This window comes from Castor canadensis, chromosome 6, assembly GCF_047511655.1.
Source record: "Castor canadensis chromosome 6, mCasCan1.hap1v2, whole genome shotgun sequence".
In the NCBI taxonomy this organism is placed as follows: domain Eukaryota; kingdom Metazoa; phylum Chordata; class Mammalia; order Rodentia; family Castoridae; genus Castor; species Castor canadensis.
In genome coordinates this window covers 153,774,901-153,796,608 of record NC_133391.1, presented here as the reverse complement: position 1 = coordinate 153,796,608, position 21,708 = coordinate 153,774,901, and the positions used below count along the sequence as shown (strand labels likewise).

The 21,708-nt window shown below is 33.7% G+C and overlaps 1 pseudogene; it reads right to left on the bottom strand.

The window, feature by feature from the left end:
* Nucleotides 1-20,831: 20,831 nt before the first annotated feature.
* Nucleotides 20,832-20,931, bottom strand: LOC141424437 (U6 spliceosomal RNA; annotated as a pseudogene).
* Nucleotides 20,932-21,708: the final 777 nt, after the last annotated feature.

Genomic DNA, 21,708 nt, shown 5'->3' with positions numbered 1-21,708 from the left:
CTCACAATTTACTTTGCATATCTGAGTTTTGAAAATATTCTCATACTATTAATCAATGATTGTGGACAACAAAAGAAATGATAACATGTAGTACTTCTTTGTTCCAATGTAAACTCTTGGGATTTCTGTTGATTCCAGATTTAAAACTACACTTCCCACTCATAATAAAAAATGCTATTTCAAACTCAGTTATTTACTTTATTGTCAATGAACTGCTTACATAATATATAAGTATATATATATATATATATAATGCCTATAATAGAAGAAATCTATTTTTTTGCTTACTATACATGAGTTACATGCTAATAATAGTTAATCTATTTCTATATATTTACAAATATATTCCCTGTAATGAATGTGACAGAATTGTTCATTGTCAGTACCCTAGTTATAAACATTCAAGAGGTTATGCACAGTTTGCAATTGCAAACTTCTCCCTAGATAGTTAGACACTTGTGTTCATTCATTTAAGAAGATTTTCCTTCTCTCTGTAGACAGATTCTGAAGTGTCCAACTACTTTGAAAAAATATAGTGTGTCTATTTAGAAAAAGAATGAAATCACCTATATTTTTTCCGAATGAATTTTAAAAGTAACTTTTAATAAAATAAGCTTACTTTTTCCCAGAAGATCATCATTCTTTGCGGACAGAAAATAACTCTGAAGTTTTGACTTTCATTTACCAATGAACAATACTAGGGAATAATTCTCTCAATATGTGTAACTAAGCATTAATGTTAATATTATTAAATCTTCATTTGAACTTTTGGAACATTCTGAAACTTTTGGAACCATTATATCATTTTCCAGTTACCTATTGGATTATCTATGAATTAATTTTCTTCTAACTACTGGATCTTTATTGAAAGAGTTGTCATTTGGTAGAAAATACTCTTTCCTATCTCACTCTTCTGGGTCTATTATTTATTTACTAAAAATTCACAGCTTAGGAGCATAGTCTTACTGTGACATTCCTATACAGAGAATGAAGAAATGGGAGACTGGATTTTAAAAATCCATGGAAGACACAGTAGAATTGTCTTATCAAAAATGATAGTACCAATGGCACGTATAAATTAAATGATTTTGATATTTGATTGATCCTATAGAAATTAAATTTTGCCTTAACATATGTAAGAAAACAATGCATCCTTAGAGATTTTTTTCATAATATTTTTGATTAAAAATAACATTTATAGAATATTATAAACCAGTTTTCAGGAAAGTCTATATATCCAGATTCACTTTAAACATAAGTAAATAAAATGTTGTCAAGTCAGTTGAAGTCACATTTGCACTCTTTATCTATTGTGTGATCTCTTTTTGGTAGAGATAACCATTATTTAGAATTTGATGTTTCTTATTCTATGTACTTTTCAACATTTTATAGCACACCTAGTGAAAAGTTTATACAAATGGTGCATCATACTATTTTTGTGTTTTTAAACAATACAAAATTAATGCAGTGTATGTATTGTTTTGTTGCTTGATACCTGGGTTAGAATATTCATCAATGTGGTCAGGTCATATACATGTATTTAAGCATAGTGCCTCATCATCCTTTGTGCTGTTGTTGGACATGGTGTATTTTAATATATTGCTTCTAGAGATTACAGTCTTATTCATCTATGAAACATTCTCTTACTTCCTTTGCAAGTATATGAACATCACCTTGCATTATATGCTAAAAGTAGAAGTGCTGGATTAGAGACTATACCTTTCATGCTATTGTATATTATAATATACTTCTCAGAGCTAAAATCATTTTTGAAATAATATATTTATTTCACAAAAATGTATTCTGCCTTATAAAAATTAAAATTATTTTTTTATCTGAAATTTTGGATTTTGATAATGTATTATGTTTATGAATCACATTTTTGCAAGAATTTTGAGCTGAAGTTCTCTAGAAATGTTTTCACATTATCTTGAATAGTTTTATATTTTTAGCCTTTTAACAGCTTTATTTATATATAGCTCATCCATTTTTGTGAATCCTATTACTAAGTAATTTCATAGATTTCTGTTATTGTTGTAAATGCAATTTTTAAACTAATTCCACTTCTATCATTTTATGGCCCAAAGAATAATAATTTGATGTTTCTTCTTTTTCAGTAGGCTTATCAAGCTCTTTAATTTTAATAGATTTTTATTGTATCACTGTGGTTTTCATGATACCAAATTTCAGCATTTCCAGTGATTTTTGTGTGTGTAATAATTTTTAAATAAGTTAATTTAAGTACATATATTGATTTAAATACATCAGCAAAACAAAAATGCAATTAAAATCTTTAATGATGAAGTAGTAGGTGTATCTGATTGATTGCCATAAATATTTTATATTATTGAAATCAGTAATGCAAATATATTTTATAAAATAAGACATTCATTATCTTTTAAATATGGCAAACTCACATCAAAAAATCTAAACAGTAAATAGTGCCACTTCATTAAGGTGATATTAGCTACCATCCTAGAATACCATTAAAGAAAGATTAAGGACTTTTTCATTTAACACATAAAAAGAATAGATTAAAGAATTTCTGAATGATTCTAGAAGAAATCAAGCCTTAATACCTATCCATGACTTTCAATGAAATGTGCTTTCAATATATCAGTTTGTTTACAATTATGAAAACTCAGGAAAGAAAACTGTCAACTTTTACTGAGAGTCCCATATCACAATGATGCTGTCATGTTATTTCATGCTCATTAAATTTTTCTAATAGTTCCAGTCTAACTTGTAAAGTATATCAAAAATTTTAAGTTCCTTAATTAAAATAATTTTCAACACATATGAGTTGTGCTTTTAGTGAGATTCAGCATAGTATTCCCATATGTGGCACAGTACATTAATCATATTCAACCACCTCACCCTCCAAACCCCACCCGGAGAACTCTTCCAATCCCCAGTAAACTCTGCTTTACTCTACTTTCAGACTGAATTTTTTTAAGATTCTACATATGAGATAGGACATGGATGACTTGCCTTTCTGTGTCTAAATTATTTCACTTTCCATGGTATCTTCCAGTTCCATCTACTTGCTGCAGATGACAGGATTTCATTTTTCTTTTTGTTGAATAATACTCTGATGTGTCTATTTTACACAATATTTTCTTTAACTGTTCATCTGCTGATGGGCACCTAGGATAATTCTCTATATTCCTATTATCAATAGTGCTGCAATGCAATAATAAACAGGGGTGTGCATCTCTTTTGTATGTTGACTTAATTTTCTTCAGATCCATACTTAGGACTGATGTAGTGGGAATCAGGTGATATTCCTGTTTTTAGGTTTTTGAGGAACTGCTACTGGTATCCATACTGGCTCTACTGATATACATTCCCATCAACAGTGTGTGAGAGTTCCCTAGTTCACATTCTTGTTTTAATAAAGTGGTAATACCTGTCATTTGAAGTTTCTCTAAGGTATAACTCAATGGGTAAAACATTTTTTCTGTTGTTTTTAAAAAAATAGATCTTCAGCAGGGCACAGTAGAGTATACCTGTAATCCCAGCACTTGTACAACAACAACAAGGGGAATTCAAGTTAGAGACCAGACTGGGAGCATAAGAGCTTTTGGCTAGCCTGGTCTACATAAGAGTTCAAGGTCCAACCTGGGCTACATATTGAGATCCTGACAAAAAAGTAAATAAATAAAAATTTTAAAAAAGGATTTCAATACACTTGATAGTTTACTATCCATTTTGATCTATTTAGTATCCCTTTTATGGTTTTCACATGAAATTTGCTTCAGCAATATTGCATGCTGTATTTCTACCTCATGAACTGTGCTTGTTGTTTTCACCAAGAAACCATCACTCACTTTGCTCTGTTCAGATTCGCAGTAGTGCTGACTCCTAGCTTTTCTTGTTTACTGTAAATTCTCTGCCTCACTAACTGAAGATCGGTGATAAGATTTACTTGAATTAGTGAATTAAACATTTATGGCGCTCATTGCTTTCTGTCTATAAACAGTTTTTTCTACAAGTTCAGAAGGTTTGTTACAATGTTTATGGAATCATCTTTCATCTCTGATCATTGTTTTAATCCTTTAGCTATCTGATATTTCAAAAAATCTTGGCACATTTATGTTGTTACCTTGATTATATACTCATACTTTGCTTCTGTCAATGATATTCTTTTTATTAATTTTTTGTTCTTTTTAAGACTTTCCTCAAAATCATAATTCAATGTGCATTAGTGAAAACTTTTCTGTTTCTCTGTTGGATTTTTAAATTCCTATATAGAAACTTGTTTACTTTATATGATGCTAGAACACAACCCAGGGAGCTCATTAAGAAAAACAATGAGGGTTTATTAAAAAATATGCTGAGGCTTTAAAAAATATGCATTTGGTTCAGAAACACTCTTTAGTTCATACTATTCATCTTTAAGAGTTCTTAATTTATGTTAATTTATTTTTTGTCTTTAGAAGCTCCTTCAAAATAGATGTCTTACTTTTTTCTAGCTTATGTGTTTTTTGTTGTATGTTTGTGTATTTTGGTTCCACATATAAGAAATTAATACATAATAATTGCCTCTCAGTCTGGCTAATTTACCTTAATATGGTATGTCCAGTTGCACTCATTTTCATGCATACAACATGATTGTATGCTTCTTAATGGATGAATAATACTCCACAGTGTGCTCATGTTTTCTTCAGCCATTTATCCATTGACAGGAGCATAGACTGATTTTATGACTTGGCTTTTGTGAATAGTGACACCTTAAAAGTATAAAAAAGTCAAAATTAAAATCATTTCTTTGTAAAATTAATATACAATGATAAAAACTAATTTTAATTTTAAAATGTCACTTGACATACAGCAGAAAGAATTTTCAGACAGGTATTAAATATTGAAGAAGCAAGTAAAGTGTGCTGATTTTTAACCCTGAGAGAAACATAGAGAAACTCATACTTATCTGTAACTCATGTGATCTCAGAAGGTACACAGGGTTGGGTTGGTTAACACTTGGATGTGAGAAAATTATAGTCCATTATGCAATCCTCATGTGTGTATACATAGGCATGCATAACCAGTATACATTTAGTCAGTATATATGCTTATTAGTATGTGTAAACAGTATATACATTAAGATGAGGAAATACAGGTTTGTTTACATACACATATCATATATATTGTGCATGTGCAATGCATATATTTGTATACCATGTATATATGTGTACCTATTTAAGATGATCCACTTAAAAATATAGCTGTCCATGACCTTATGGAAGTCTTTATGCAGTGCAACCTGTAATGTAGCCTATTCTCACTTGGCAAGTGAAAAAAAACTGAGTACCTGGGGTCGCACAATGTATGTGATTTTCCAGTTTTTATTCCTGTCAGCTGATACATTTTCGTTCTTATTTTACAGTTAGGCAAAGCAGAGTAATTAACATCACATATTTATTCTTACTTCATTAGTGACATTTACACCTGCACTATTGCAAAAATGTGCTAATGTTTTATGTATGATTTTTATAGCCCTACTTATTGCAACTCACGTCATTCACCTTTAACAAAGACAGAAACTAATAAAAGCCAGGTATTGAATATTATTTATCCTTGTCCCTGGTGTGATAACAGCTTTAATGAAAAGAGGAATAAAACTTAGGCAATAGCAATTACTCCAATCACATTTACCTCACAATGCAGATGGAGCATAACGCAGTGAGTCTGTAGGCTGTGTCCTTCTTGTATGCACATCACGATGAAAAATACACAGAGCTGTCACTAAACATAAGTCAAGCTGAACAAATGGGTTTTTAATTTGTACTGGAAAATACCATAAATCCATTGTGCCTGATCTTACATGGAAGGACAGTACCAAGACATTAAAGGTTAAGCCATTTAATAAATTGAAATTAAAGAGATTTGGGATGGGAGAGATATATTTAAGAGGAATCAGTATAACAACAATCAGCACATAAATCAATAAGAATACTTTTCCATGAAAATCCATGCTTGAAAAGGCTTACTTAAAAAGAGATAAAAGTTAAATGTGTATCTATATGCCTAAAAAGAGGGTACAGTTACTAAGCATATTAATGATTTAGATTAACAGACAATGCAGAAACAGTGGAATAATAAAGGCCATGTAGTTGAAAATGGAAAACATATTACAACAAATCATTAATCTGATGGATTTGTGATTGAGAGCAGTCACAAAAAATGACAAGTGCTTTTTAACATGTGGACTTATCTTGTTTGTGACAACTGTCCATAAATCACTTATGCATGAAAAAGCACTTTATGAAGGAATAAATGGCATAAAAGTGTTTAAATTGAAGCTGCTTTAAAATATTATCATACTTTTAGAACACATTTAATGTACTGTGTTCAAATACGTTCTTCACCCCAAAATGTGTTTCTTAAGAAGACAAAGTGAAGAGATGAGTTAAATATCAGCATTTCACTCATTCTATGCCCTTCATTTTAGGATGTGGGAACATGCATCTTGACAATTACACAACATCTATATTAAATAGATGTAGTACCAATATGCATGATAAACCATGGTTAAGGTTCTACATGTGTTATCCTACACCAATACATAGGAATAGGATTATCAGTTTTATGTGCAGATGATTAACTGTGGTCCAGATGAGTTTCTCATTGATTATCATGAAGTAATTGTACCCAAATCTTCTAACTTCAAGTTCAATTGTCACTCACTTATCCTGCAGTTACTCTCTGTTGTGGAATGAGTTGTGCCCCTTTCAAATTCATTTTTTATTTTTGTCTATTATAAGATTATTGTTATACTGGGGTACAATGTGACATTTACAAAAGTTCTTACAATATATCATAGTTAAATTCAGCCTCTCCATTATTTTCCTTTATCCCCCCCATCACATTCCTAGAATAGTTTCAACAAGTCTCATTTTCCCATTTACATACATATCTGCATAATATTTCTACCAGATTCACCCTCCTACACCTTTTCCTTATATTCTCCACCTTCCCACTGGTAGCAATACCCAGACAGGACCTGTTTTACTTTCCTGTTCCCCCTTTTTTGGAAAAAGACATTTTTTTTTTCCTTAAGATAGCTATACCTGGAGTTTCACTGTGACATTAACATGTGTATATGTATGTTAAAATCCTAACCCTCAGTACTTCAGTATGTTACCTGCTTGGGAACAGGGTCTTTTAAGAGGTAACTAAATTTAAATAATGCCCGTGAGGTAAAACCAGTCCAATCTGACTAATATCCTTACTAGCAAAAAAAAAAAAAAAAAGAAGGAATTTGGCCAGGCATGGAGGCTTATTCCTACAGTCCCAGCACTTAAGGGGTAGAGATCAAAATATCACAGTTTGAAGTTAGTCCAGGATCCCATCTCAACACAACAAACCAGGCATGGTGATGCATGCTTGTTATCCACATCCAGGCAAATGCCAAGACCTTATCTAAAATAACCTAAAGCAGTAAGGGCAGAAAGTATGAACCAAGTAATAGAGTAAGCACAAGGACCTGGCTCAAACCCCAATACCACATACCAAAAAAAGGAAGCTTGTATATAGAAGCAGTACCACAGATGTGTATACACAGAAGGAAGACTCAAAAGGAAGAGAGTTTTCTATAAGGCATAGAGAAGCATAGGAATGAAAGGATTTTGATCTTAGATTTTTGCATTAGTGCAACTTGAATTCAGAGCCTTATACTTGCTTAGCAGACTCTCCAGGCAACCACACACTCAACCCTTTTTTGAGTAATTGTTTTTGAGATGGGATTTTCCAGTTTAGCTCAGGCTGGCCTCAGATCATAATCCTCCTTCCTATGCTGCCTATGTAGCTGGGGTTACAAAAAACACATCAGCATGCAGCAAGACTGGCATGTTGATTGAAATGAGGTTTTACAACTTTTTGCTCATTCTGGTTTCAAACTGCAATTCCCCAGATCTTCACTCCTCCAGTAGCTAGAATTACAGGAATACACCACCACACTCAGAAATTTAGTCCTCTTTCTTGGTATCAGATTAAATGGCCAAAAAATAAGACAAATAAAAATTCCCATGATTTTTTGTGACTCCTGAAATAAATTGTGGAAAGTGTGGTAGGGAGAAGAAGGAAAGGGACCACAAAAACTACCCCAAAGCTTTGCTTAACAACAAAATTTGTATCAGAAACACCAGGGGAATTAAATGAGAGACAATAAACTTAATAATGAAGGCAGAAAATTTCCCCAAACAGAATATAAATAAATTATATAGGAATTAAAATGTCATATAAAAGGAATTAAACAAACAATAAGAATTTTAGTTGTTTGTTAAAAATAAATTAGTAAAAATTTAAAAAAACAAGAATTTTAGTTTTTACACTAATTTTTAAGATTCTAACTACTTCCATGTTATTTTAGGAACTTTAAAGTCACAATTGCTAAATATGAAGTCTTTGGAGTTCAGTGGGGATGAAGAGGCAGCCATGTCACTCATTACTTATCTTATTAATTGCACTGGATAAATACATAGGTGGAAATTCAATCGGTTTTGAAAACTCATTGCTGTACAACCAATGCACATTCCATAATTCTTATCAAAGAATTATAATTAAAAAAGTGGTAGTTGTCCTTATAGCACAGTGAGAAAAACTTAAGCCTTTAAGTCTCTGTATGCAAGACACACAGGGGAAAGACATATGTTAAATAGTACTGCAGTTTACTTGGAAAAGAATAGAAAACTATGGGAGATTATTTTTACACTTTACATATTCAAAATGTAAAAAAAGACACTAGTAAATCAAGAGTGATGGTGCACAGGCATGCTGTAATCCCAGCACTCAGAAGGTTGAGGAAGGGGGATCACAAATTTGTGATTTGGGGCTACTTAGAGAGAAAAAATATATTTTCAGAATAATTTATACAATGCATGTATATTTAAAGCATTCTTCTTTAATTAAAAAAAGTCATATTGTTAATAGTACTGAAAAGAAACTTTAGACAAATTAATTAAAGAGCTTATTTGAGCAAAATAATATTCATGAAGCAGCACTAACAATCAGAAGTGGTTCACAGAGCACCATTTCAGCAGCAAGAGCAGTGGGCATTTAGAAGTTACTTGATTTGCCAGTTTTACTATGATTTCATGAAAAATCTCTATAGGTTGTGTGGTGGGTTCTGGTTGAGAAACTTCATTCACTTTACTATTACAGTGGGCTTCAATTTTTTCTTATGTATGAACCCAAAGTGTTGGTGCTATCCCAGCCAATTATTATTGTTTTAAGACTAAGAAACCTGAAAATCTTGAATGTTACATAAAGTCTGGGACAGGAGAAATTTCTCCCCTTGTCCTCTCAAGGTTTAAGGGGATGAACTAATGCTAGAAAGATTAACAAGGGAAGAGGTAAAAAGAAAAAAAATCCAGAAATTTACCTAAAGTCCTTAGGAAATCACAGGAAAATGATTAAGGAATAACCCTGTGAGGATCAAATGCTTATACATCCTTCTTCATAGGAGAGAATGAGGTGGAGAAATGTAGGTTATTTTAATGGGACAGTGAATGATTCTAGGGATGGTGACTGGACACAAAGGCAGACACTAGCTGTGAAGGTTTCTCTTTGGAAGCTGTATGAGATGGAACTGGACATCAGCTTATGGACAAGTTGCACATAGGTTAGGAGCAGAACTGCGCCCAACACAGGACATCTTATTATGTAGATCTTGCTTCCCTGTGGTTACTCAAGCTTCCCTCAGAAGAACAGGCAAAATGTAGCAGGACTTCCTGACCACTGTAGTGTTCCCACATCTCCTGTGTGGAATTTTTCCTGGTTGTTAAATGAGATTCTCAACAGGGGATTTTAGATGATTGTATTTCTTTTGGAAGAATTATCCTTATTCAGATTAGGAAAAACCAAAGAAACTCTCCCTGCACTTGGGAAAGGCAGAAATAAACAGTTAAAAAGTCCTTGATAAGAGGAAGCTTCACTGGTCTTCCAATTATTTTTAATTCAAACATGCTTACATGCCAAAAAACAAAACATAACAAAACAAAACATAACAAAACAAAACATACTTCAGAATGTTGTTTTCAATTTTCTAAATCATAACCCAGGCAGTTAAAACCCGATAACTGGCTCAGTGAAGGCAGAGCAACATAATAAATGTTGACCAACAATAAAATCAAGGAAGGGATCCAAGATGGTGAATAGAGGGCACAAGCAGACAGCAAGAGCTCCTTAAATCAAAAATTTTGGAGCCACAATTGGCACAAACAAACCACTAAGAAGAATCAAAAGTCTGACACCTTGAACCCCCAGCCCGTACAAAGCTTCTCCATGCCACATTACACTGAGAAAACAGGAGGGCTCCTTCACCAGCAGATGCTGGCTCCAAACCTGCTTGGGAGACTCAGACCAACAGATGAGCAAATAAGCGGCATGCGGTATTCCCACAGCAACTGCTGGGATAAACCAGTATAGCTTCCTGGGGCAGACTGACCAGCACCATGCAAAAAAATGATAAACAAGGAACTGAAAAGGACACACAGCAGAAGGGTGGGGTGCTCAGACACATTGGAGGAGAGGTAAAGGGGCAGGGTGCTGATCCACACAAACTTAAAGTAACAAAGACTGGAAAGGAAGAAGGGCCTACAGTGTTCTGGTGATAAGGGCAGATAGCAGTCATCAAAGCTCATCATCTGAGCCAGTGAGCAATATCCAACTTTGCAAAGTTGAAAAACTGTCAACAAACCAGCATAACATGCTGACAGCAGAGAGCTGTCTGACAGATGTCTGACCTTGCCTCAGAGAAAGGGAGCGAGGCAAAGAAATAAGCCCCCAGTAAACTAACACACCTAAAACCTAGATCTAAAGCAGGATGGCTACTGATCCATGAGCTGATCTCTAGAACCTGAGGACAAGCCACACCTCACTGAGGGAGGAGCTGACTAAGCAGCTGCCGCTGAAAGACAGGAAAAAAAACTGATGAGTCTCCCCAGCCACCTGGAGAAGCTAAAACAGAGCTTCTGCTAAAGTACCAACACCAGGACTGGATGCTGAAAGAGGAAAACCAGAACTACTAAGGCTGAAATCCTCTTGTTCCTAAACATGGAATTTTTTTCATGTGTTTGTTTGTCTTGTTCCATGTTTGTTTATACACCACCTCTTCCTGTTGATTTCTTTGGTTCTCTCTCTTTTTTTTTTTCTTTTTTTCCTTTCTTTCTTTGTTTTATTAGTTTTACTATCATAACTTAGCTTATACTACATTACACAGACCAGGGACAAAAACAACACAAAGTGGATCAATGGGAAGATGAAAAAGGGATGGAAACTATTCACCCTACAAAAATAAATTAATACAACAAAACAAAGATAAACTAGGCCAAGGAACCCAAAGCCCACAAGAACAAACTCAAAGAAGAAATCCTGCAAGTAATTACTGAAAATTTCATTGAGATGTTATTAAGTATGGTCAACCAAAACATACAGAAGGCACTCAAGAAATGCCAAGACAACAAAAATAAAGGATGTGAGAAGATACAAAAACAAATAAGTGAACTCATAGGAGCCCTCAATAAATACCAAAGTGAAACAGAGAATACCATAAAGAGATAAATGAATTAAGGTTGAAAATTGACAATATTAAAGAGGAAGTGTCCTATGATATGGAAAACCTCAGAAAAAAGACTGAAACAGAAATCAAAACACAACGGAAGGCCACTCCAGCAGACTAACACAAGCAGAAGACAGAATATCAGAACATAAAGATGAAATGGAAATTAAAGGAAAAACTGAAGAGCTATTAGTCAAATAACTCAAGACCTATGAAAGGAATACTCAAGAACTCACCAACTCAATCAAAAGACCAAACCTGACAATCATGGGCATTTAAGAAGAGGTGCAAGCAAAAGGAATTCATAATATATTCAACAAAATAATAGCAGAAAATTCCCCAAATCTAAGAAAGCTATGCCCATTCAGGTACAGGAAGCCTACACGAAACCAAACAGACTTGACCAAAATAGAACTACCCCATGACATATTATCATTAAAATAACAAGCACAGAGAATAGAGAAAGAATATTCAAGGCTGTAAGAGAGAAAAAACAAATAAAATACAAAAGTAAACACATCAAAATCACAGCAGATTTCTCAATGGAAATCTTAAAGGCAAGAAGAGCATTGACTGAAGTCTTCCAGGCACTAAATGAAAATAACGTCAACCCTAGGATACTCCATGTAGCAAAAGTATCATTTGAAATATGTGGAGTAATAAAAGTTCTTCCATGATAAGCAGAAACTAAAACAATATATGACCACCAAGCCACCACTACAAAAGATTCTTCAAGGAATTCTGCTCACAGGAAGTGAAAGCACAAAAACCATGAAAGGACAGGCAGTACCGAACCACAGGAAAAGAAAAGGCAAGACAGTAGAGAGTAACATTGATTCAGCTGCACACAATCAAACCCTTGAACAACAAAAACAAGTAAATGACGGCAATCATCACATACCTATCAAAACTAAACGTTAAAAGACTTAACACCCCATTCAAAAGACACTGTTTGGTAAAATGGATTAAAAAAGAAGATCCAACAATCTGTTGCTTACAGGAGAACCAATTCATCAACAGAAAGAAGCACTGGCTAAGGGTAAAGGCTGGAAGAAGATATACCAAGCCAATGGACCCTGAAAACAGGCAGGAGTATCAATACTTATCTCTGACAGAGTTGACTTCAAACTTACATTAATCAAATGAGATAAAGAAGGACATTCCATACTAATAATAGGTGAAATATGCCAAAAGAAATAACAATTATCAACCTTTACACACCCAAAGTCAATGCAGCCATTTCATCAAACATACTCTGAAGGACCTAAAAGCATATGTAGACTCCAACACAGAGGTAGTAGGAGAATTTAATACTCCCCCATCACCAATAGATAGGTCATCCAAACAAAAAAACCAATAAAGAAATTCTAGAAATAAATCACACCATAGATCAAATAGACCTAGCTGATGTCTACAGAATATTTTATCCAACTTCTGCACAATATACATTCCTCTCAGCAGCCCATGGAAACTTCTCCAAAATTGATCATATCTTAGGGCACAAAGCAAGTGTCAGCAAATGTAAGAAAATACAAATAATCCTATGCATTCTATCTGACCACAATGCATTAAAACTAGAACTCAACAGCAACAACAACAAAAAAAAAACAGTAAAAAACAAGCAAACAATTGAAAGCTGAACAACACATTTCTCAATGATCAATGGGTCATTGATGAAATAAAAGAGGAAATTAAAAGGCTCATGGAACTTAATGAAAATGAAAACACTACCTACTGGAACCTATGGGACATAGCAAAGGCAATCCTAAGAAGGTTAATAGCCATGAGTGCATATATTAAAAGGACAGAAAGATCTCAAATCAATGACCTAATGCTACTTCTCAAACTCTTAGAGAAACTAGAATGAGCAAATCCCAAAACAAGCAGAAGGAAAGAAATAATAAACAAATGGGATGAAATAAATGAAATAGAAAAAAAAAATACAAAAAGTCAATGAAGCAAAAAGCTGGTTCTTTGAAAAAATAAACAAGATTGACAGACCCCTGGCAAACCTGACTAAAATGAAGACAGAAAAAAATCCAAATCAGTAAAATCAGAAACGCAAAAGGAGAGATAGCAACAAACACCACAGATATCCAGGAAATCATCAGAGTCTACTTTCAGAAACTATATTCTAATAAGTTTGAAAATCTTGAAGAAATGGACAGATTCCTAGATAATTATGACTATCCAAATTTGAGCCAAGAGGATATTAATCACCTGAATAGATCTATAACACAAAATGAAATTGAATCAGAAATAAAGAGTATCCCAAAATAGAAAAGTCCAGGACCTGAAGCATTCTTTTCTGAATTCTATCAGACATTTAAAGAAAAACTATACCAACCCTCCTTAAACTGTTCCATGAAATAGAAAGGGAAGGAACACTGCCAAACTCATTCTGTGAAGCCAGTATTACACTCATCCCTAAACCAAAGACACCTCCAAAAAGGAGAACTATAGGCCAATCTTCTTAATGAACATTGATGCAAAAATCCTCAATAAAATAATGGCAAACTGAATCCAACAACACATAAGAAAGATGATTAAGCAGGACCAAACAGACTTCATCCCAGGGATGTAGGGGTGGTTCAATATATGCAAATCTATAAATGTGATACAGCATATTAATGGAAGCAAAGATAAAAACCACTTGATCATCTCAATAGGTGCAGAAAAAGCCTTCGATAAGATCCAACACCACTTTGTGATAAAAGCTCTAAGAAAACTAGGAATAGAAGAAAAGCACCAGAACATTGTTAAGACTATATATGACAAACATACAGCCAACATCATACTTAATTGTGAAAAACTGAAAGCAGTTACCCTAAAATTAGGAACAAGACAAGGGTGCCCACTATCCCCACTCATATTCAACATAGTACTGGAATTCTTTTCCAGAGCAATTAGGCAAGAGGAAGAAATAAAAGGAATACAAATAGGTAAAGAAACTGTCAAAATATCCCTATTTGTAGATGATAAGATCCTATACCTTAAAGACACAAAAAACTCTACTCATAAACTCCTAGACACCATAAACAGCTACTGTAAGGTGGCAGGATACAAAATCAACTTAAAAAATCATTAGCTTTTCTATACACCAATAATGAACAAATTGAGAAAGGATATATGAAAACAATTCCATTTACAATAGTCTCAAAAACATCAAATACCTAGAAGTAAACTTAACAAAGCAGGTGAATGACCTCTACAAGGATAGCTACAAACCCCTGAAGAAAGAGATTGAGGAAGACTGCAGATGGTGGAGAGCTTTCCTGTTCTTATGGATTGGTAGAATCAACATAGTAAAAATGGCTATACTACCAAAAGCAACCTACATGTTTAATGAAATTCCAATGAAAATCCCAATGACATTCATCAAGGAGATTGAAAAATCTACTATAAGTTTATTTGCAAACACAAGAGACCACAAATAGCCAAGGCAATACTCAGCAAAAAGAGCAATGCTGGAGGCATCACAATACCTGACTTCAAATTATATTACAAAGCAATAACAATAAAAACATGATACTGGCACAAAAACACACATGAAGATCTGTGGAACAGAATAGAAGACCCTGAAATGAGTCCACACAGCTATGCCCACATTATTTTTGACAAAGGTGCCAAAAATATATGATGGAGAAAAGGCGGCCTTGTCAACAAATGTTTCTGGGAAATGTGGTTAACCATCTGCAAAAAACTGAAGCTAGATCCATGTTTATCACCCTGTACTAGTATCAACTCAAATTGGATCAAGGACCTTAACATCAGTCCTAAAAATCTGAAATTTGTATAGAAAAGAGCAGGGAATACTCTGGAACTAATAGGTATAGGCAAGGACTTCCGCAACAGAACCCCTGCAGCTCAGCAACTAAGAGAAAGGATGGACAAATGCAACTTCATAAAATTAAAAGCTTCTGCACAACAAAAGAAATGGTCTCTAAACTGAAGAGACCATCCACAGAGTGGGAGAAAATATTTGTCACCTATACATCATCAGACAAAAGACTGATAACCAGAATATACAGGGAACATAAAAAACTAAAGTCTCCCAAAATCAATGAACCAATAAATAAATGGGCAACTGAACTAAACAGAACTTTCTCAAAAAAAGAAATTCAAATGGCCAAAAAACACATGAAAAAATTCTCACCATCTCTACCAATAAAGAAAGTTCAAATCAGAACCACATTAAGATTCCACCTCACCCCTGTTAGAATAGCCATCATCAGAAACACCACCAACAGTAGGTGTTGGCGAGGATGTGGGGAAAAGGAACCCTTGTACATTGCTCGTGGGAATGCAACCTAGTGCAACCACTCTGGAAAATAATTAGAAGGCTTCTAAAAAATCTAAACATAGATCTGCCATATGATCCAGTAATCCCACTCCTGGGGACATACCCAAAGGAATGTGACACAGGTTACTCCAGAGGAACCTGCACATCCATGTTTATTTCAGCACTATTCACAATAGCCAAGTTGTGGTACAGCCAAGAGGCCCCACTATAGAAGAATGGATTAAGAAAATGTGGTTTATACCCAATGGAATTTTATTCATCCACGAAGAAGAATGAAATCTTATTATTCTCAAGTGAAAGAATGGAACTGGATAACATCATTTTGAGCGAGGTTAGCCAGGCTCAGAAGAACAAGAACTGTATGTTCTCTCTCAGATCGGACTTTAGATCTAGGGCAATGGCAGTAATGTTTCTGGACTTAGGTCACACGCTAAGCGGAGAGCACATATGGGAGGTATGGGGATAGTTAGGAAACCCAACACATGAAATGTTTGATGTTCTCACTGCAAAGGAGCTAATACAGAAAACTTAAAGCAACAGAGGTCAGTATGGGATGGGGATCAGGAACTAGTGAAATGGTCAGGTAGAGATGATCAACCTGGGTTGTAACACAATGTAGATGGAAGCAATGCTACAAATCTCTCTATATGGCTATCCTTATCTCAACTAGCAAAAATGCTTTGTCTTTCTTATTATTGCTTATGTCTTCTCTTCAACAAAATTAGTGATAAGGGTAGAACAGGTTCAGCCTGGAAGCAAGGGAGGGCGGTGATGGGAGGGAGAGGATAGAGTGCAGGGGGGAGAAATGGCCCAAACAATGTATGCACACATGAATAAATGAATAAAAAATTTTAAAAAATTGATCTGGTAAAGAACAAAGACAATTATAATTGTGGCTAGTTACAACTGAAATATGGGAAAAGGCAGACTCAAGCAGACTTGAAAAGTATTCTTTGTAGTTTAAAAAACTGGTCATTGCATTTATAGCTTTAAACACCAAGAGGGATTGGAAATTCCATTACTTGTTAGGAGTTATGATTGGTGATGGCATATGTTAAGCTGTCCTATAAAATGGGTATTAGGCTGGAGGAGTGGCTCAAGTGATATAGCTCCTGCCTAACAAGTGTGAGACCCTGAACTCAAACCCCAGTACCACCGAAAAAAGTGTGGCAGGAAGGCATTGAGTACAATCTCAATCTTTGGATGCCTAAGGAGGATGTCCGCCTTACAGGAGGTCAGCACAAGTTAACAATAGTGTTGAGGAAACTGCTGTTTGACCATTTAAATGACCAGTTTCTGTTCAGGCAAGTGACCTGACGCAAAGCTTCAGTTGCTAATGTGTCTGAGATTTGATTAGTAAGAATCAACTTAGTACATTTTAAGTTCTTAATACCAAGGCTATTATATTTTTTCCTTGACAATCCACAACTTAGCATTTTTTATATCATATTGATAAATTTGACTGTCTCCATAATAAATTATAAACATTTAGAAGCAGAAATAATTTCATTAATTGTCTCTTTTCCATAATTCATAAGCTTAATAAATGAGAACAAACATAAATATTATTTAATTAAAACAATTTTTATTAACACAATATCCACATCTAGAAATGACATGAATGCAATTCAACATATTACTTTTGGAAACAAATCAAGTAGAATAAAATTTATGGAAATTATATACACATCAGAAGAACATCTAGTACTTTATCTGGAGATACTGCAATCGTTTTGACATCAACAATAAATTAGTTTCACTAGAGGACTAAATAATGTACCAAAACTCTGGTCTTGACCATCATTATTTCACACTAAGATGATTTCAATTGGGTTTTAATCGATCTCTCCAGCTAGTGACACACAGAAGGTAAATCTTCAGGTACCTCACAGTAAGACCAAATGGTCTGATACAATGCTACAAGCCTCCTGCCACCTCCTGAATCAGTTGTGGTGACTCTGCTACTTAAATCACACAGTGCTACTGAAGTCCTGGTCTTTAGACATCTCATAAGCCAGTTTTTTTTGATGCCAAATTTATTGTTCACTACTTTCCACAGTGAATTCTTTACTTTACAAAATTGATCTAACATTTTTTCCCATAAAATATGCTGCAATTTTCTGGCTCTACTCCATTGCTTACTTCATTCTTTCATCTACCTGGAATGTCCTGGCTTTTTCTCTCCTCTCACTAAAGTTGAACTCTCAAAGGAAATTTCACTTAAGTGGAGTAATCCACAGTGATTTGTTTTCCTACCCTGAACTCTTATAGAATTTATTATCTCAAATACCAATTGGTCAAACTATTAGTAAAATGTTGCAATTTAACATTTCTTTCCCATGGAAATGCCTTTTAAGCTCAAATGAAATTTCAACAGTGATTTTTTTATGCTTTAAAAAAATCCCCAATATTTTTAACATAGAGTTAATAGGTAGTTTTGTAAAATGTATTTGGATAAATGTAAACATAGACTTTAAAATGTAGGAAAATAATATTTTTTATATGTTATATTCTAGTTTTGGTGTGGTGATACAGAAATCGTAAGATACATGCTCTTTCCTCTAAGTGTCCACAATCTAAATGAAATAAATGAATAAATAAATTAAAATAAAGTAATCATAATAAATGGGATACAAGCTGCAATGAAGTTGATTTGAGAAAAGTTTCATAAGTTTAAAAGAAGAAAATGCATGTTACAGTCCTCAGTGAGTCTGCAAGTATAGAATTTTAAACAGATAAGTTGCAAAAACATTTGTAACAAAAGTAAAAAAAGAAAGAGACAAGAAAAGAAATCAAAGGAATCATGATTGCTTGGTTTATAGAAATGGTCTCCTCTCCTATTCTTAGTGGAGTCTAACACATGATAGGTACTCATTAAACACTGAATGAATTAAAGTAGCTTTGAAAGGTCTATGGAGAGTCCAAATGTAAGTAAGCTCCTTTAAACATATATGCCAAACACTTGTTATAATTTAAGGTCTTTGTAATTTATTATAACCTTCTTACAGATGCAGATTCGTTTCGTTTTACTAATTATGATGCTGAAGCCAAGGGAAATTGAGATGACCAAGTTAAGGGTAAGATGCAGAGGTGAAATTCACACTCAGATTTATTAGAATCCCAGGTATATATTTTTACTATATATCACCTTACTTCTCAACTTGCCACACATTAAGCACAATTTCATCACTCTTTGGTTATATGAAGAACAAACTCAAGGTGAGAACAGGTAGTAGAAGCTATATTATGAATGGCAATGAATGTCAAGTCAAGGCATAGACAATATTTCTTAGGTTGTGAGTTAAAGGAGTTGAAGGAAACATGTTTATCTCACTGTGAAAATTGTGTGAAAGGGACTAATAAGGGAAATGATTTGAGAGAGCAAAAGAGTGAGGAACAAATTAAAATACAACACATATAATTAGGAAAAATAAGTCTAGCTAAAGCAGTGGAGTCTAGCTAAATACAAAGGAGAAAGGTCATATTATTTACACAATAAGATGTATAAGATTGGGGTAGGTTGTTAGGGTGAGCAAATGCAATTTGAATTCAAGGACAATGTCCAAGTTTTAATGTATTTTTGTGGTAGCATTACATTTAATATATACAATTACTGTAGGTAAAGTGATTAATGTTGTAAGTTATTTAAAGATAGAAGAGACAAATACTAAGGGACATTCATACATACATATACAAGAAAAATGTAAATTATGTATCACAGAAAATTGGAAATATAGATTTTAAATAGGATTAGAAGTATATAACTGGTCCTTGAAGCAGTGAGATTGGATGAGTTCAAAGAAGCAGGGGTATACAGAGATAGGTTTCAGTCATATAGATCCAGGTGTTCTTCAATAAATTGCTAAGAAGTACTGAAAAATGGTAAATAAAATGGAAAATTGACCAGATTTCTATTCTCAAAGTAAATAAAGAGTGAGAGGCTAATCCAGGCCAGTTTCTAAGGAAACTGAGGCAGAAGGATGGCTCAGTCTAGGAGTTTGTGAGAAACCTGGGTAACAAAGACCTAGTCTTTAAAAACAAAAAGGGAGTATAATCTCATAAATATTAATCAGTCCTTAAGGTTTATTAAATAAATAAACAGATAGATGGGTACATAGATAGGTAATTGTATATAAAATTGAGACTTAATTTCTGAATTTTCAGACATCTTTTTGGTTTTTGCTGACTCATTAACAAGTTTTTACAGTGGATAAAAATACAGTGTGGCCAATTTATTCACATTACCTTTTCTTTTCATACAATGTTATCTTTTGAAGTGGATAGTTAATATTATATTTGGCTGCTCAGAATATGAACCTCCTTCCTATGCATGGAGAAATCTTGCTTTTAACATGTTAATTTAGGCATAGGGTTCTTAAACACTAAGGTGTAAGCATCCAGCCATGTTTCAGCCCATTGACTGAGCAGCCCAGGAACTTTTATTCTGGAGCTACTGACATAAAAAGGAAGTCACAAGAGAAACAGCAATTTTGGCATAGTGCAAGTGGAAGTTTTCAGAGGTGGCACTGAGGTTGATGTCAGTTATAGCTTTCACTATCCAATGACACCTGTGTTGGTAGAACAAGGTACTTGTGGATTTTGTGCTAATTCTGTATTATAGCATTGGATGTTATTTCAGGGTGTTTCCAAAACCATTTGTCATACATTGCTACTTCTCTGAATTCTCCATTTCTTTCTACTCAATTGACTAAACTAGGTATTTTTCCTGAATTTAAGAAAATTAACAAATTGATTGTTCATGATCAATAGACAGTTTTTGAGAAGTTTTAATTTTATAGAAAATTTGATTAGAAAGTACACTAATTCCCAGTACTCTTCATCCTTATCCCCATAGCTAAACCATTACTAATATAATGAAATAATGTGGAACACTTATTAAAATTAATAATCCAATGTTAATATATTATTATTGAAGTTCATAATTTATTTTGGAATAATTCTTTTATAAAAAATATGAAATGATTCATGACTTTGCATGTTATACTTGTCTGGGGGCCATATTAATCTTCTCTGTATTGTTCTAAATTTAGTATATGTGCAGTTGAACTGATCCCTGGAATAACTCTTGTTGCTTTACATTCTACAGTTGTGACAAATATTTGGTATATGTATCCGCCACTATACTTTCACCCAAGATACTGTTACTGCCCTAAAACTCTCTTCTCCAAAGTAAACCTAAGAAGTCACTGATATTTTTATACTCTCTATATGACTTTTATTCCTTTTTACATAGTGTCATCCATTTGGAATCATATGCTATGAATCATAAGCTTTCAGATTGACATCTTTGATTTAGCAATATTTAGTAAACGTAACTTTAGGTCTTTTTGTGGCTTAGTAGCTCATTTCTTTATATTGCTGAGTTACATTCTGTTATACAGATGCACCACTGTTTACTTATCCATTCAGTACTGATAGGCAGCTTGGTTGCTCCCAAGCTTTAGACATTAGCAGTAAGAGGCTGTAAACATTTCCTGAGCAAGTTTTTGTGTGGACATACATTTTGAAATCATTCGAGTAAATACCAAGTGATACAAAACATGAAGTTAATCCATTTGAATATTACTTAATCAGGTAATTTCTGATTTACAGTTTTTGAAAATTGAAAACTGTAGGGAAAAAAATCAATGTTCATTACTGTCATTATTCTATACACACTATCAGAACATTGAATTTGTGAACAGGGAATCATTTTTCCTGGAGAAAATACAGGATTATGTTCTTTTAGCCAGAATATTTTCCTCAATGGATCAATACATAACCTTGTCTTATGTGCATTTCTATTTAACACCCATTGTTTATACATTAACATTGAACTCATAGC